Source organism: Mytilus californianus, unplaced genomic scaffold (assembly GCF_021869535.1).
Source record: "Mytilus californianus isolate M0D057914Y unplaced genomic scaffold, xbMytCali1.0.p SCAF_8, whole genome shotgun sequence".
NCBI classification, from domain to species: domain Eukaryota; kingdom Metazoa; phylum Mollusca; class Bivalvia; order Mytilida; family Mytilidae; genus Mytilus; species Mytilus californianus.
In genome coordinates, this window is record NW_026262734.1 from 151585 (window position 1) to 168674 (window position 17090).

Here is a 17090-nt window from a genome sequence, read left to right on the forward strand (position 1 = left end):
GTCCAAAGTTGGGATAGGGTGACCCAACCCCCTCCCTTCTTTAATTCATGAAAAATTTCCTACGGCAAAGCTTTTGTCCACGTTAGGTACAAATGATAGGCAATTGCCTAAGGTTGCCTGGACCCAAAGACCCAGGTGGGTAAAGTTACAGAACTTTTTAGATTGAGGTCAAAAGTTTGGGTAGGGAGACCCAACCCCACCCAATTTTAATTCATAAAAAAGTCCCTACGGCAAAGCTTTTGTCCACACTAGGTATAAAGGATAGGCAATTGCCTTAGATTGCCTGGACCCAAAGACCCAGGCGGGTTAAGTTACGGATATTTTATAATTGAGGTCCAAAGTTGGGATATGGTGACCCAACCCCCTCCCTTCTTTAATTCATAAAAAAATTTCCTACGGCAAAGCTTTTGTCCACGCTAGTTACAAATGGTAGGCAATTGCCTAAGGTTGCCTGAACCCAAAGACCAAGGTGGGTAAAGTTACGGAACTCCTACAACTTAGGTCCAAAGTTTGTAGACCGTATCTCCCAACTTGAATTCTTAAAAAATTTCTCACGGCAAAGCATTTGTCCACTCTAGTAACAAATGATAGTAATTGCCTAAGGATGCCTGGACTCGAAGAACCCGCAGGTGGGTAAAGTTCCTGAACTTCTACAACTGATTTCACATTTGGTGTTTGCACACCCTATCCCATCCCAAGTTTAATTTTGTCAAAAAATCATTCCGGCTAAGCGTTTTTCTCACTAGGTACAAATGATAGGCAATTCCCTACGTGTTACCTGGAACAGATGGGCCGGGTGGATAAATTCTTGGAACGTTTGCAACTGAGGTCCATAGTTGGGAAATGGAGACCTTTTCCCCTCAAAACTTTAATTCGTCAAAACAATTCTCTACGCGGCAAAGCTTTGACCACATAAGGTACAGATGAAATTCAATGGCATAAAGTTGCCCGGATTAGATGAACCTGGTGAGTTAATTCACGGAACTACTGCAACTGAGGTTCAAAGTTGGGATAAGGAGATCATTCCGTCGAAACTTTAATTGTTATAAAATTTCTTACGACAAAGCTTTGATTTTGTCCATACTATGAACAAACGATAGGTTAGGCCTTGAAGTTGCCCGGACCAGATAGCGGAGGTGGGTAAATTCACCGAATTTCTTCAAATGAGATTCAAAATTAGAGTATGTAGACCCCCACCCTCCCAATTTTACATGTAACCCTTAACAGATTCCTATGGCAAAGCTTTTTTCTTTTGCGCAGACAGTAGTGTGGAAAGGCCGATTCTGCCGCACTCCCCCATTTTAAGGAGAAATCCTGCATAGGACCCCTAACCCCGAGGTTAAGATGCAATCCGACAGCGTCCCTTCTTAGCGTATAATAAATCATGACTTTTGTACAGAATGGTTTCGTCGACACAGATGACTTCATCAGCGAAGACACCTTTCAGGAAAAGGTGCAGGACCAGAATCAGGAAGCCATCAAATGGAAAGACTTGCCCACCGAGGTGATCTTGGAGGTAGCTGAAGTGGATGGTAAGTTTGGAAAAAGCAAAATCCTCACCCTGAAGGACCGTCAAGGAGAGACCAGAAGAGTATGGGCTTGCCCCACGCTTAATAAGGAGAAATATTCTTTGCAAGGAGACTTCGTACGAAGCACTGGGTTCAAGCTCAGCAAAAAGTCCAAGCAGGAGTATCTCTCATACGATCTGTTGAGGAAGTAAAAAAAAAAAAAAAAAAAAAAATAACCGAGGGCTAGAGGTAAGGACGCAAAATTTCCCAATCCAAAGCGGATTGGGAAATTTTTTTGGTCACTTAACACTTTGATCTGGAGGGTTCGGGAATGAGCGGGGAGCGAGGCGTAGCCGAGCGAGGCGCGATTGGAAGAACCCTCCCTACGGCGCATGCGCATTCAATTCTTCACTAATTGGGGTAGAAGGTTGACGAAGCTGATCCTTTTCATCATAGCAGTTCTTCAGGCAGACTGCAGGAGCACCGTCTTCACCTGCCAGCTGGAACTTGTAGGTTTTGGCTAATCGCACGGTGTCTCGATGCTTCTTTTTCTTCTGGGCGACTCGGCGTGAGATCAAGGACAGAACCATTATCCCCGTGACACATACACAGGCGAGGGAACCTAGGGGAATGGATGCCACGGCACCCACACCGGTCAGAGCAGACCCCATGGTACCACTGGTCAGCAATAGACTGCCTACGCAGCATCCACCCAGGGCAATGGAGATGACCTTTTCCAATCGGTTGTAGATCTTCAACGCATGCTCATATCTCCGGATTTCTGCGGTGAGCTCCTCTTCCATGCATGCGATATGACTGGCATCTACTTGATCCATTTATTTATAGGAGCATACCGAGGAGGAGAATATTTTTGAAGGGACTGTTAGCACCTAAGATCAGACCGGCTCCGTCGTGGAATTGCTGACCACGCTTCAAGTAAAGTCCATCACCAAAGGTGATCCGGGCGTTTGAGGGTTTGAGGTAGAGACCGTTGCCACTAGGTTTTACGGTGCAAACGCATCCACCACGTTTCAGGTACAATCCAGACCCTAAGGCCTTGTTGACGGCTACACCACCCAGACCACTCAAAGTTTCTACACCCAAGGCGGGTAGAATGGTTTTTGCTAACATGGGAAGTGCCCTCATTGCCAGCCCCGCCAACATGGATAGGAAGCCACCTACCTTCTGCATGTTTTCCTTCAATTGGGTCGCACTTAACTTTAGGACCATGCCACCAGTACCCTTCTGTAGAAGCTTGGCGATCTTTTGAACCTGGCGGGTGGTGAGCCACATCTTGTGTTCGCCTTGCAGGTTTGCGTGGGAAAAACGAATGGAGACCGGACAACCTTTCTTGGCAGCCCGTTGTAGTTTATCAGCTTGACCTTTTGTCAAGTTTAAACCATGTTCGTGATTTATTTATACCTCACGAAGATGAAAGCGGATGGTGAGATGTTCACCCCTGAAATCGATGGGCCTACCGTCTTGATCGGTGAGATACGTTTGCATGCGATTGATGGTTCGCAAGGTCACTGGCAAGTATACTAGATTCTTAGGGGTTTAAATGATCTTCATACCAGGACCGTCTGCGGGAAAGAAGCTGTAGATGGTAGACTGCTGTGTACCATTCACATAACTTCCATGGATGATATCACTATTCACCAGAATGCTGTTGATGCTGATGATATTTACAATGTGTTCCCCTTCAGTATAGCCGTTTGTGATCATATCGAACATGTAAATCTGCCGCTCGAATCCCAAGACGGTGCTGATGCTATTGACAACGTTGAAGTCTACTTGATAGTGTCTGGCGAGGGTCAGCGTTGCTCTTAGGGTCGCCCGGTTGGCATCGATGATGATCTTCGTTTTGTGTTTGTTGAGCCGTAGCCGCCGCTCGATCTCATTGTTGATGTCTTCGATGTCATAGGAACCAGTGCTCAGTGCGATGGGAAACCAGTTGGCACCATCGTCGGGGGAGTAACGGAAGGAATTGTTACCTGTATGAATGTTGGGGATGGAGTTATAGGTTTCCAGGTTCACCAATGCCATTTCGTAGGTCTTGGATTCCTTGAGATGTAGTGGGGGGTTGAACCGGGTAAGGATTTGGCTATCGTTTCCAGAGACAATGAAGGAAAACCCATGCTTTGGGTCGGTATTATGAACAATTTGCTGCAACAATGTGTTGTCCATTTATTTATGGTAGACCATTGTCACATATTTTTGCGTCCACTTTTCGATACCGTCATACTGCTCCTTGAGTTGTTTACCAGCCTTCACTACGATCGCATAGACTTCGGCGGGGCGACTGGTAAAGAGGAGTTGTAGGTGAATTTTATCCATTTACTTTTTAGTACACGACGTTCATCTTCTGACCATCGGATTCAAACTGTAGGATTCTGTCGGAAATAACAAATGCAAACGCCTCGGTGTTGGCTGGAACATTGCGGGCGAATTCGACCCGGATCTGAATGTCTACCGTAGATTCTTTGAGACGCTCAGACTGATGACTCACATCGATTACAAACAAGGGGTACAAGTCGATGTAATCGGAGGGATTAATACCACCATTACTGAGGAGACTGTCCATATTGTGGAATTTCTTTCTGAAGTCAGAGGCCTCTTTGAACACTCTGGCGATCCTATTTTCGTTGAAAACTGCATTATAGTCAACTGCCGGATAACGTTCAGCGTTGAGGGTGACATGGATATTTCGCAATCGGCAGTGATCGAACACGAAAGCATTATGGGTTTGGTCACCTATTTTGTCGGTTTGGAAGGCAACAATGATATATCTAGGCTTTTCGCGACCACTATTGGCAGCTAGGCGCAAGTTAAACTGTGAGGCTTGGGGAACGGCTAGGGAATCACACTGTCTCATGCGAAATCCACAGTGGATCTTGGATTTACTTTGGATGGTTTTGTACAGTTGCATCTTATTTTCGTCTGAGGGGTTGACGTGAGGGACGAACCACGATAGTTTACTCAGGACAATCTTTGCCGGATCGTTGACGGCAGCTGCTCTCAGAATGGCATTAGCATTTGAATCGCGAACGAGTGAGAGTTCGTGCCTGAACCCGTACACTATTTTGTTGCAATCATCTGCGAATCCAAAAATATGTTTTAGGGGGATGGCAAACGAAAACGATCCTTTGTTGGTGGGCTTGGTGATAATGTATCCATGGCGGGCTGCAAATCCAGTGTTCTCAGCCTCAGCATTGGTGGAAGAATCCTTATACCACAGATGGTTGAGACCCTGCGATTTGGAGAAGTCGTCGGGGTAGGTTAACATTCCGAGCATAGTGGTGGCGATGCCGGGGTCGTTAATATGTTCGATCTGCTGACCGAAAAGCCTGTAACTGATGCTCTTGAAGAGATACATGATACCATTATGGGTGAGCGACCCAAGATCGCAATCGGCATATGCTGTGTCATCATTCTTGAGAAGTCGACCTTCCACCACGAGATAACTCTCGGCGGGGTGTAGGAACAAATCCTGGGTTTCGATGTTGATTCGGATTTCAGCACCGGCATTGTTCAGCTGGGCCCCGGCTTGTGGTTCGTATTCTCGAACCTGATATTCCTGGAGACTTTCGTCGAAGGTCAATCCTTCGGTGATTGTAAGAATGTTAGACATAATGTATTTGTTTATAGCGTTGGATGAAGTCGTGAATGGTTTTGATACCAGAGCCGGAGATGAGATTGTTTAACCGAACTTGCTCTGGCTTCTTGCTTAGAACACTAGGCTGTTGAGGGGTTTTACTGCGTTTTCTGGGGCGGATCACTTTATTAACCACATGGTCGACGCCTTTGGAGGCTCCTTTTTCAACACCTTTCAAGGCCGCATTGGTGGCAGCACTCACGGCCTTACTTCCTCGGGTTTTGGCGGCAGAGGAAGTAAACATGCGTCCAGCCAAACTGGCGATTGTGTCAAACAGTCCTTTACCACCGTAGGCGTACTTTCGATCGTAACCTTTCTTGATTTGCAACATTTATTTATAGGATGCTACGATGCAGTGCCTTATATTCCTCGATGCTGATATGTCTACCCTTCTTCATAGCATCGATAATCGACACAATTTCGTTGCGCACACCATTATTTCCTGCTCGGTATGCTGCGGCACACAGTTCCAAGCGATCAAGAAGCTGCTTGAAGTTGGAAGGAAGAAATATGGTTTGCAGCCCACTACCAAACTTATCCTTCTTGTAGATGTGGGATACGATTTCCTTCCACTTGTAACCCTTATTCGCCTTCGGGGTTCTCGAGAGGGTGGAATTGCCTTGATACATGGCACCGGAACTTTTCAGGATCTGTGCATAGTTCTCTAGGTCTTCGGGCTCGAACGATTCTGGATTCTTCTTGACCATGAGTTCCCATAGGACGGGGGTACCTTCGTAGCGCACTCCATCCACGAAAATATCATCACCACTGAACTCCACCGGTGAATTCCCGATCATGTAGGTGTTGTCTTCAACCCTCAATCCGAATGTATGGTCAGCCTCCGGAGTCGTACCGAGTTTGAGGTATTGCTGAGCTAAGGGTCCAAGTACGGTGTCTGTGGTAAATGCAATGGATAGCGGAGCAGCAAACTCGGCTGGTGGGGGAGAAAGGGCTGACACCGCTGCAGGAAGATCTTCAATCGTCTTGGTAATCTTTGAAGCCGCTTCCCGCTGAGCCTCAACCACAGGCTTAAACACCTTGGAAAGGTCTCGGCTGAGTCCAATCTTGTCGAGACGATGCTGCATATTACTGGCTTGAATCTTCCGCTTGGTGTCTTGCAACTCCCTGGAAAGTGCCTCACGCTGCTTAGGGTCGTTAATCTGGATAAATGTCATTTATTTATAGGATCGAACGCTGTTGAACGCCCCTAAGCGTTGGATTGAACGCCCTTAAGCGTTGAATCGAACGCCCCTAAGTGTTGGTATGAACGCCCCTAAGCGTTGGTGTGAACGTCCCATAGCGTTGGTTCGATCGCCCCTAAGCGTTGGGTCGATCGCCCTTAAGCGTTAGGAGAAACGCTCCCAAGCGCCTGGGGGAAGGTTCAGACGCCTTTCCCAATCGCTAGGGGTATCGACCGTATCCACTACGGCCCCCTTTTTCTTTGCAAGATTAAAGTGTCTACCACATAGGTCTTTACCAGGGCGGCATGGGTATGTGCACTGATGGCATCGAATCGTCTTGGTAGGGCATTGGGGTTGAGAAAAGCGCTCCACCTTACCATACAGACGGCCAGAGTTCCATGCGTCGAAATCACCTCCACTGCTATCGATCGGGCGGATGATTGTTACACCGCATTTCCAACACATACTTGTCATATCGACTGAGTCCCAATCGTGCTTGCATTCAGGGGGTGGTCGTGAGGGCTTGGGAGCATTCTCAAACTCCCGATCCAAGTCCCGTTGATTCTCCAGGAAAAATTCCTGCAAGTGATCCATTTTTTTTTTTTATTTTATAACTCATAGAACTCATCTAATTTGCATCGGTATTTCCCTGCTGACTTGGGGCTTGTGAGATCGATGGTTACAAATCCATAGGGTTGGGACCAGCAATGCTTACACAGAGCGTCAAATTGTTCCTTGGTAAGATCGTTGCAGTGATCGCGCCGAATATGGTCGAGATTCTTTGCGTCCTGCTGGAAGAGGCAGAGGAAGTTTGCATTTTCTCGGATCGATTGTCGGGGTAGTTTCAAGTAGTTCTGACACAGGTAGAAACAATCGACGTTGTTGTGGCGACCGCGCACGTAGTAGTCTTCACACGTGTTCTGTTTGCTCAGCATCAAGTCGTCAAACACCATGAGGTTTTTGCGGCTGGGATCGATTTCCCGGGGGTCTGATACATCGCTCGCTTGCTCGAAGAAAAAAGTGTTGATACCACTCGGGTGTCGTGGTGGTGGTAAGGCGTCGACCACATCGATCAACGAGTAGGGTGACTTGCTCTTGCACTGTAGGAGGTCTTGAATATCTTCCTTAGGGAAGCCTTTTCCCAGCGCTTGCTGCAACAGCTGGTAGATGAGCTGGTGAAGTGATTTTCCGAAGACGTACAATCGATCGTAGTCGAGCCATCCATCGCGCAGGAGTAGGTTGTTCAACAGCGTTGTTTTACCACAGTCCGACTTCTCAATGATCGACCGCTGCGGAAGGAGGTAGTGATTGCTCCTCTTGGGGGCGTTGGCACTGTAGGAAATGTCTTCGACGTTCATTTATTTAAATAAAATAACGATGATCTTCTGCGTAAAATGTCGTATGAAGACGGACACAGTTAACCCTGGTGAAACAATTACCAGCAACGGGCGACGGAGGAAGTTTGGCAACTGCAAGGTGTGCGGTGCCAAGAAGTTTCAGTTTGTTGCTACAACCGGTGCAGGGTTCATGAACAAGCTAATCAACCGATTACCCATGGAAATGCATCTGCCCGGACACAACTTCACCGGGCCAGGGACTAAACTTAGCAAGCGACTACTCCCCGATGGCACCCCGAAGGCTTGGTCAAAACCCATTAATCGAGTTGACCAGGCTGCATATCACCACGATCTTTGTTATGCCCAGCACAAGGATACAACCGCACGCAACTCCATTTGTGACAAAGCTATGCTAGCCTCGCTTAACACCATTCCCAACCCTACCACACGCGAACGCATGGACCGCAGCATCGTCGGACCCATCATCGGTACCAAAGCTCGATTCGGTCTGGGTGTTAAAATAAAAAAGTTCGCTAGACCGATGATTTAGCTAAGGAGTTGCACAAACCAGTTCGACGTAAGTTTCAAAAACGCCGTGTGGTAGTGGGTGGTTTGGATGAGACCTGGGTGGCCGACCGTGTTGATATGAGTGCCTTTTCTAGGGACAACAAGGGAAATAAGTTCATCCTGAGCATCATCGATGTCTTCTCCAAATATGGCTGGTTGATACCGCTCAAAAACAAGAAGGGGGTGACGGTGCGGGATGCCTTTCAAGCGGTGTTCAAGGATCGTGTGCCCAAGAAGCTTTGAACAGACAAAGGCACTGAGTTTTACAACAAGGATGTAAAGCAGCTGCTTCAAAAGCATGATATTGAGCTCTACTCCACCGAGAATGAGGAGAAGTCGAGTGTGGTTGAGCGCTGGAATCGCACCATGAAAGAGAAGATGTTCAAATATTTCTCGGCCAACTCCACGCGCACCTATATCGATGTCCTGGACGATCTTGTTCGCCAGTACAATACCACCAAGCACCGCTCCATCAAGATGACCCCTGTCGCCGCAAGTCACAAGGAGCATGAAAACAAGGTGTATTGGAACCTTTACGGCAGCATACCTCCCATGAAACCACCGCGATTTCGTGCTGGCGACAAAGTCCGAATCACAAAGAAGAAAGGTACATTCGAGAAGGGATACACACCCCGCTGGACCGAGGAAGTATTCACCATTTTCCTAGTGTTGAACACTCAGCCGCCCACTTATCGCCTCGAATATCTCCTGGACGTGGGGAGCGATATCCTTGTAGAAATCCTCGGTTCGGATCTCGTAGGCCAAGCTGTCGTTGTCGGTGAAAAGCAGCCGGGCGTCGTCGCCATACATCTGCCGCACGAATCCGTAGTGGAAGTCACACATCAGGATCTTTGAAATATCCAGGATGCATGCTCCCAGGTAGACGGGCTTATCGAACTTGAGCTTCGTCTTCTTCATATGGACGGCTGCCAGGTACTCGGTGAAGACGACCCGACGATCAAAGTTGGACTTGGCCACGAGCTTCAGCGCCTGCTTCTCGTTGGTGACCAGCCGGACATCGACCCTCTTGCGGATATTTTCCATGGTCTTGCCGAAGACCGAATTATTCATGAGCTTGAAGAAATCTTTCTCGGCGTCGGACTTGGCCACGGCTCTGAGTCCGGTGTTTTTGTCGATGTACGGTTTAAGCCATGGAGATTGGTTAAACCCAATGATGCGGTAGACCTTCTTTAACACCCCCCCCCCCCCCCCCTCCCTGGGAGATATAGTACTTGAGGTTACGAATGTGAAGGGTATATTTTTCACGTTTGCCTAGATGAGGCACCAGTTTGCGCACCCATCGATCTCCATGGTCTCCGGCGCCAAAGAGTAGTCGTTATGATCATCGTGGAGGTGATGGGGGTACTCTAGGTCACATTCCACCATAGCTCCATGATCGTCGGGGAAGTTTAAGACGGCCTCAATCTTTTCCGATTCCAACCATTCGAAACGTAGGTAGGGGTTGCGTCATGGCCCACCCGTACAAATTATTCGCGTCCAGATAAGTCAGATACATGGTGGGTTGTGCTGGATCGTAATTGCTCATATACGGATTGTTAGCCTTACCAAGTCGATGGAAAATCATGGCCACACCTCCCCTAGTCGCATTTTCGAACATCAACAGCATATCCGGATCTGAGAGGAGTTCCAGTCGGACCCCAGTAAATTTTAGCGCCGCGTCGTAAGCTAGCCCTGGAGATGTGAAGTATTGTGCAGGGTCGAGCTTGTAGTGTTTGATGCACATATCCCTGAAATCTTCGAAAAAATCTTCCAATATTGCTACGTCGCTCTCCAGGTAGAGATTGTGATAGTCCTGCATCGTCCGACAGCTGAATTTCTCGAAGACCTGCTGCGCGTGCTCGTACTCCTCATCGCTGATGTGCGTGCCATAGAGTCTGCTGAAAAATTCCTCCTTGGGCGGTAGCTGGGTTTCCTCCAGCTTGGCGGGACCATCCATATAATCGTAGGGATATACCCCCTTCCTAAGCATCAGTTCGGATCGGTCGCCAAAGCACTTCTGCGTCGCGTTGAATTTGTCCTTAGTAAGATTCCCTGCCAAGGCTTCGAGAGAGCTGAGCATAAATCGCATGGAGTCAATGAACCCCATCTCAAGGTCTCCCACCTTCTTGGAGAAGCTAATGTACTTCTCGTCGGTGTTGGGGATGCAGGTGATCTTCCCTTCCCCGAATCCTAATTCCTTCACGAAAAGGTGGGCGTCGTACCCACTCAGGTTGTGGAAGACGATGGGCACGTATTTTGGGAGGTGGAAGTCAAGATTGCACTGGTTGTGTGCGGCGCCGCGATACCTACCCGTGAGGTGATCGTGATTCCATACCTTATCCTCACCCAATGCTCCACCGCAAATGTGGCAGAGTGTGCTCACCGCGAAGCTCTCCTTATTCGTCCATCATCGTCATGGGTTTGTTGTCCCGATAGATTTTAGATCTTCCTTCTCCATGCACTCCATAAATTTCTTGGCCGCATCCTCCCCACAGTAGACGACCGATTCCTTGTAGTCGCCTTGGGCATACTTCACGCGGTAGCAAAAACCTGATGGTCGATGTAGCTGGTATGCCTTCGTGTAGGCTCGCGATGGGTTTGGTTGGCAGGTATCCATCTTTCCCGTGAAGCACTAGAAATCCGCGTAGATGGTGAATGGAACCCTCATCTGACGCTTGTGATGTTGGAAGCTGATGAAGGATCCTTCTTCCGGCATCTCGATTCTGACCGCATCCTTTTTGCCGCAGTACTCCATATGATCGTCGAGGATGTCCTGCTTAGAAAAGTGGCACAGGCATCTGCGGCAGAAAAAGAGCTCGTGCCTGTGCTCCCTCACTTGCGAGCTCAAGAGTCGTGACAAGATCTTGATCCAGCAGTAATGCTGCTTGCTATCGCTGGTTAGGAAAAGGAGATCTACGTGCTGCGCGCCGGTGTTCTTGGATATCCTTAGGGGATTTATCTGGAGGTCCTCTTCCCCATCCTCACCCTTCTTCAGACCATCATAGCCAAAGACGTTGATGTTAAGGTCTGCATTCCGCCTCTCGAATTTATCGATCGCCTTGAAAGATACTGGAAAGTCAATATCATCGAATTTTAGCTCATCGCCCCCCCCCCCCCCCCCCCCCCCCCCACCACTGCTTGTACTGGCTTACGCGGTGTGTTGACTTCTGATCGACTTCCCCATGATGTAGGGCTGAGAGAATGGCCCAGCGGAAGCACTCCTGATCTTGGTTTTGGATGTTGATGATGGCCTTCTTCTGAGCGAGTGGCTTTGGGAGTGGTATGTGGGAGCTGCCCCTAAGTGGCTTAAATTCGTTCAGGTGGATCTCTAGCTGCTCGATGTGGGCGAAGGTCCATCCACTACCCTCACGCATATACCTTGACATGCTTTCTTTAATCTTCCCTACCATAACCGCAATCTCGAAGTCGAGGTCTGCTGATTCGGTGATGACTGTCAGGGCTGATCTGAAGTAAGGGTTGACGTAGGTGTTCCCCCCAGTCGCGGGATTCGTTTTAACCAGCTCCACTTTCAGTACTAGCTGTATCTTCAAGCCCTTCTTTCGGGTGAGGGCATCTTCGATTGTCCTCGAGATGGTGCTGCAACTTACCTGGAAAAACGTTTCAAAATCATGCTGCTGGAGCGGGTTAATTCTGACTGTGCCAAAAGCTCCTTTCAATGCATCGCGTCGGTCAACTACCTTGATCTCGTCTTCCAATGGGGCATTTTCGATATCCTTCTTCACCAGGTCGGTTAGGGCGGCTCTTCCTAGTCGGGAATATTTGGTGATTCCACGTCTTTTGGCGATGGCCTTCAGCTCCTTCTTTGTGAAGACCTCTTCGCGGGCAAATTTTCGGTTGGTTTTCTCCTCGATTAGTTTGACCAACTTTTTCTTCGACATCCTGCTGACCCCCCTCAGACCCTTATCCTTAGCTATTTATCGGAGTGCCTTCATGGTCTCTTTTACCACAATTTTGCCTACGATTGGTATGTTCTCGTCATCGTCCTGTTGGCGCGATTGCTTCCTATGTCTCCAGCAGAGACTGTCCATTCCCGATTTGCTCTTGCAGAACTGCACCTTCTTCCTCTTCAGTGGGACACCGCAGGTGTGTCTCACCCATTCTTCTGGCTGGTCTTCAAATTTTAGCTTTGTCGACTGAGCGCCGCAGTTTTGACACATCTGGGTGGTCATATCCATCTGTGCCATATTTGGGTTGTCGCAGCACTGCTGAGGGGTTGGGGTTGGGGCTGGAACTGGGGTTGAGACGCTATCCTCCAAATCCTTCTCATTCTCCAAGAAGAAATCTGCGTACTGATCCATAATATACTTACCCAATGCCATCCTTTTATTTATTTTAATTTGGGGCACCCTTCCCTCTAAGGTGTCTTCGCTGATGAAGTCAACTGTGTCGACGAAACCATTGTGTACAAAAGTCATGATTTATTATACGCTAAGAAGGGACGCTGTCGGATTGCATCTCAGCCTCGAGGTTAGGGGTCCTATGCAGGATTTCCCCTTAAAATGGGGGAGTGCGGCAGAATCGGCCTTTTCACACTACTCCAGACCAGATGGCCCATGTCATCAGATGAATAATCTTATGAGTAGTATTGTCTGTGGTTTTTTAACCATCCACCAAAATCCGTGGTGCTGTGGTTGTCCCATATATGGTCATGACCCGCCCCTTAATGCCAAATATGGGCATGTCCCACCCCCTAATATTATATATGGGCATATACCGCCCCCTTTCCCCCAACCTAATGACGTCACCGGAAGTAAGTATATATATATCATTTTATTCTGGTATCACCTATGTTGAATAGAGGTAAGGAAGATGAATCATGACGGATGCATGTTGACCATATTTGGATATGAATATAACAGTATGACTCACGTAGAACCATGCCAAAACCATGAGTCATATCGAATGCACATCCGCCATATTTGGTCATGATGCGATCCGACCATTTCGATACAACGAGTCATCAGGATGCAAGATCAGGGCATGACGCACCACATGACACAATACCATTAGTCACACCAGATGTACGTTGACCGTATTGGTCTTGTTGTGTAGGTCTGACGAGTCAGACATCCGCATGAGTAACAAGGTCGACATTGTTGGGACGTTCATTATACAAGGGCATGTCTCCCTTATTCGAAAATTTAAATTATATACAATTTAGAAATGCAAAAATCCACACAATTCAAAATTTTAATAAAAATTGTTAAAAATTTTGAAATGCAAAAAAATCAAAAAATTCAAATTCAAAATTTGAAAAATAGAAAAAAAATTGAAATAAAAAAAAAAAAGTCATAATTTTTTTTAAATAAATAAAAAAAAAAAATCAAATAAAACAAATCAAAATATTTTGAAAATCGAAAAAAAAAATCACTGCATACATTGATCAACCTATCTATAAGAATGCCTGAAGCAAAACGATGGATGAATTTTACCTTTACGTATCCAGCAGATTTCTTTTATGCTTTTTGAAAATAATAACGGTGGCGCATTTACGATTCAACTTCACAAAAGTTACATATTTAAAATATAAAATTTTGAATTTTATGGATTTTTTAAGTTTTGAATTTTTGATAATTTAAATTTTCCAATAAGGGAGACATGATGCCCTTGTTTAATGAACGTACCAACAATATCGACTTTGTTACTCATACGGATGTCTGACTTGTCAGATCTACACAACAAGACCAAATACGGTCAACGTACATCTGGTGTGACTCATGTTATTGTCATGTGGTGCGTCATGCCCTGATCTTGCATCCTGATGACTCGTGGTATCGAAATGGTCGGATCGCATAATGACCAAAAATGGCGGGCGTGAATTCGGTATGACTCATGAGGGGGGATTGGCATGGTTCTACGTGAGTCATACTGTTATATCCATATCCAAATATGGTCAACATGCATCCGTCGTGATTCATCTTCCTTACCTCTGTTCAACATAGGTGATATCAGAATAAAATGATATATATATACTTAATTCCTATGACGTCATTAGGTTGGGGGAAAGGGGGGCGGTATATATACATCCAAATATGGTCAACATGCATCCGTCGTGATTCATCTTCCTTACTTCCAGTGACATCATAAGATGGGGGGGGGGGGGGGAGGGCAGCGTATATGCCCATATATCATATAACATAAGGGGGCGGGACATGCCCATATTTGGCTTTAAGGGGCGGGGCAAAACCATATTTGGGACAACCACAGCAGCACTGGTTGTTGTGGGGGTTAAAAAATCAGAGACAATACTACTGGTTCACCTTTTCCCACGCAATCAAAGAAAAATATATATCAAATGAATCTACAGTTCCATACTGGGAAAAAGACCAAATTATTATTATCAGCTTCTGTGACAGCATGTTTTTCAATAACTAGAATACTCAGTCAATCCAAGATGCGGGGTTATTAGTCCAGCTTAATGGAAAGTTCTAGTTAACCTGGTCTAAAGGTTCAGTGTGAGCTTTTTACAATATTTGGCGTCTGTTGTTTGTAGTCCGTAGTCGTCCGCCGTCATCATCCATTTACTTTTACAAAAGATTTTCCACAAAAATGATCCGCTAATTATGATCTACTTATTAGTTATTGTCGTCAGTTATATTTTGCTGGTTTTTGCAGATAAATTTCTATATTTTGTTAAATAATCTAATTTAAAAGTGTAAACAACATTCCCTGTTATTTTATCAACTTTTCAACTATAAATTATGTGTTGTGTGAAATGGCTTTCCGTACTTTCGACATCCTGTCAAATAGTTCCTAAAATAACATTTTTTGTAGAATAAACGTATAGACAATGTAAAAACTATGTAAATGATTACCTTTCAAGACAAAAGTGTTTAAGTAAATTTATTTTTTCTTGAAAAAGCGGATTTCGTTTTTCTTTTTGTTAAAAGCTTGAGAACTATATTATGTATCAATGTATGGTGCGCAACTTTTTTTATGAATTAAATTAAAAAGGTGATATACCACCAACTTTGGACCTCAATTAAAAAAGTTCCGTAACTTTACCCACCTGGGTCCAGGCAACCTTAGGCAATTGCCTATCATTTGTACCTAGTGTGGACAAAAGCTTTGCCGTAGGGACTTTTTTATGAATTAAAGAAGGGAGGGGGTTGGGTCACCCTACCGCAACTTTGGACCTCAATTAAAAAAGTTCCGTAACTTTACCCACCTGGGTCTTTGGGTCCAGGCAACCTTAGGCAATTGCCTATCATTTGTACCTAGTGTGGACAAAAGTTTTGCCGTAGGGACTTTTTTATGAATTAAAGAAGGGAGGGGGTTGGGTCACCCTACCGCAACTTTGGACCTCAATTAAAAAAGTTCCGTAACTTTACCCACCTGGGTCTTTGGGTCCAGGCAACCTTAGGCAATTGCCTATCATTTGTACCTAGTGTGGACAAAAGCTTTGCCGTAGGGACTTTTTTATGAATTAAAGAAGGGAGGGGGTTGGGTCACCCTACCGCAACTTTGGACCGTTTCCCTGATTATAATTCCAATGTTAAAATGAAATAGTTTGTATTGTTGTGATTGCATCCTGTTCTTGTTAATTTAAATCAGTGTAAAGAAATTGTTCTTCTGATTTCGGTTTTTCCGTCTGTTTCCCGATTTTTTTTTAAATATGCCTCCTTGAAAAGCTTTGATTTGAAAATTTTGTCTGTTAAAGTAGCTGAAATCTTTATATCCATTCAGATATCGTGTCACGTGTGTCATTGTCACATAAAACACATTTCCTATTGAAATGTAATAAATAAATTGCCAGTTTTCAATCATTCCTGACGAAAACTGTGGATATTTATTAGTTTTTATTTCAACTTATAATTCTGCTTGCAAAATTCTGTACTTTACGTTCCAAAATCGGTATTTTGTTTTCTTTTATAAAGAATATAAGCATGTGGATTTAATTTTATCTTTACACTAGTTAAGTATGGTCTAATTTTTTTATTTATTCACTATTATCATGATTATAAAGACAAACCGTTTCTACTCAAAGGTAATCAAAAAAGGGAGAGGAGAACCTAAAAGGAATTTTGAAAATCCTACAAGAGATGTCCTGTGGTCAAGAACAATTATGTTGTCTTGAATATATAAATAAATAAATAAATAAATAAACAGTTTTCAATTAATAGTCTTTTTGAAAATGTATTGCATTTGGTCTTCCTACTGGAAATGATTGTCATCAGATTTCAAAGAACGTTTCATGTTAATGCAAGTCTTCGGTTTTTAGGCAAGATCAGTTTGGCGCGTATTTCTTATTGTTCGCTGGCTTATTGTTCGCTAGCTTGATACACCTTATTGTTCGCTGGCTTATTGTTCGCTAGCTTGAGTCTGGTAAATTTGAGTTATTGACAAACAATCGCAGGTCTTTATTTGTAGCACGTTCCTTCGTTCACAATTCCGCAAAAAGAAAAAGAGTTTTCTTCTCGCACTTTAACAGCCCTTTCCCGCAATTATTTTCAAGATAATTTCATATAACACATTATGAAAACCCGACCAATGAAATTTATTTGAATATTAAACGTGGCCTACGAGAGCACCTAGATTAAACTTGGGAAGTTAGAATAGCCAATTATTTTTTTTTTGTATCTAGTAATTACCGCTAAAATATGCATTACCGCTAAAATATGCCTTACACAATTATATGACAGAAACATTTTATCCGACGTGCTTAACAAAGTTTAAGTTACCTTTTGGTCTTACAAACGTTTTTGAATGCCGCAAATATAAAAATAAGTTTTTTTTTAAAATATTCCTTTTGGGCCAGAGCCGACCGTGCGAGGGCTTAATAGCCAGTCCAGTTCGTCAAACGTTCATTTCTTGCAAAAAT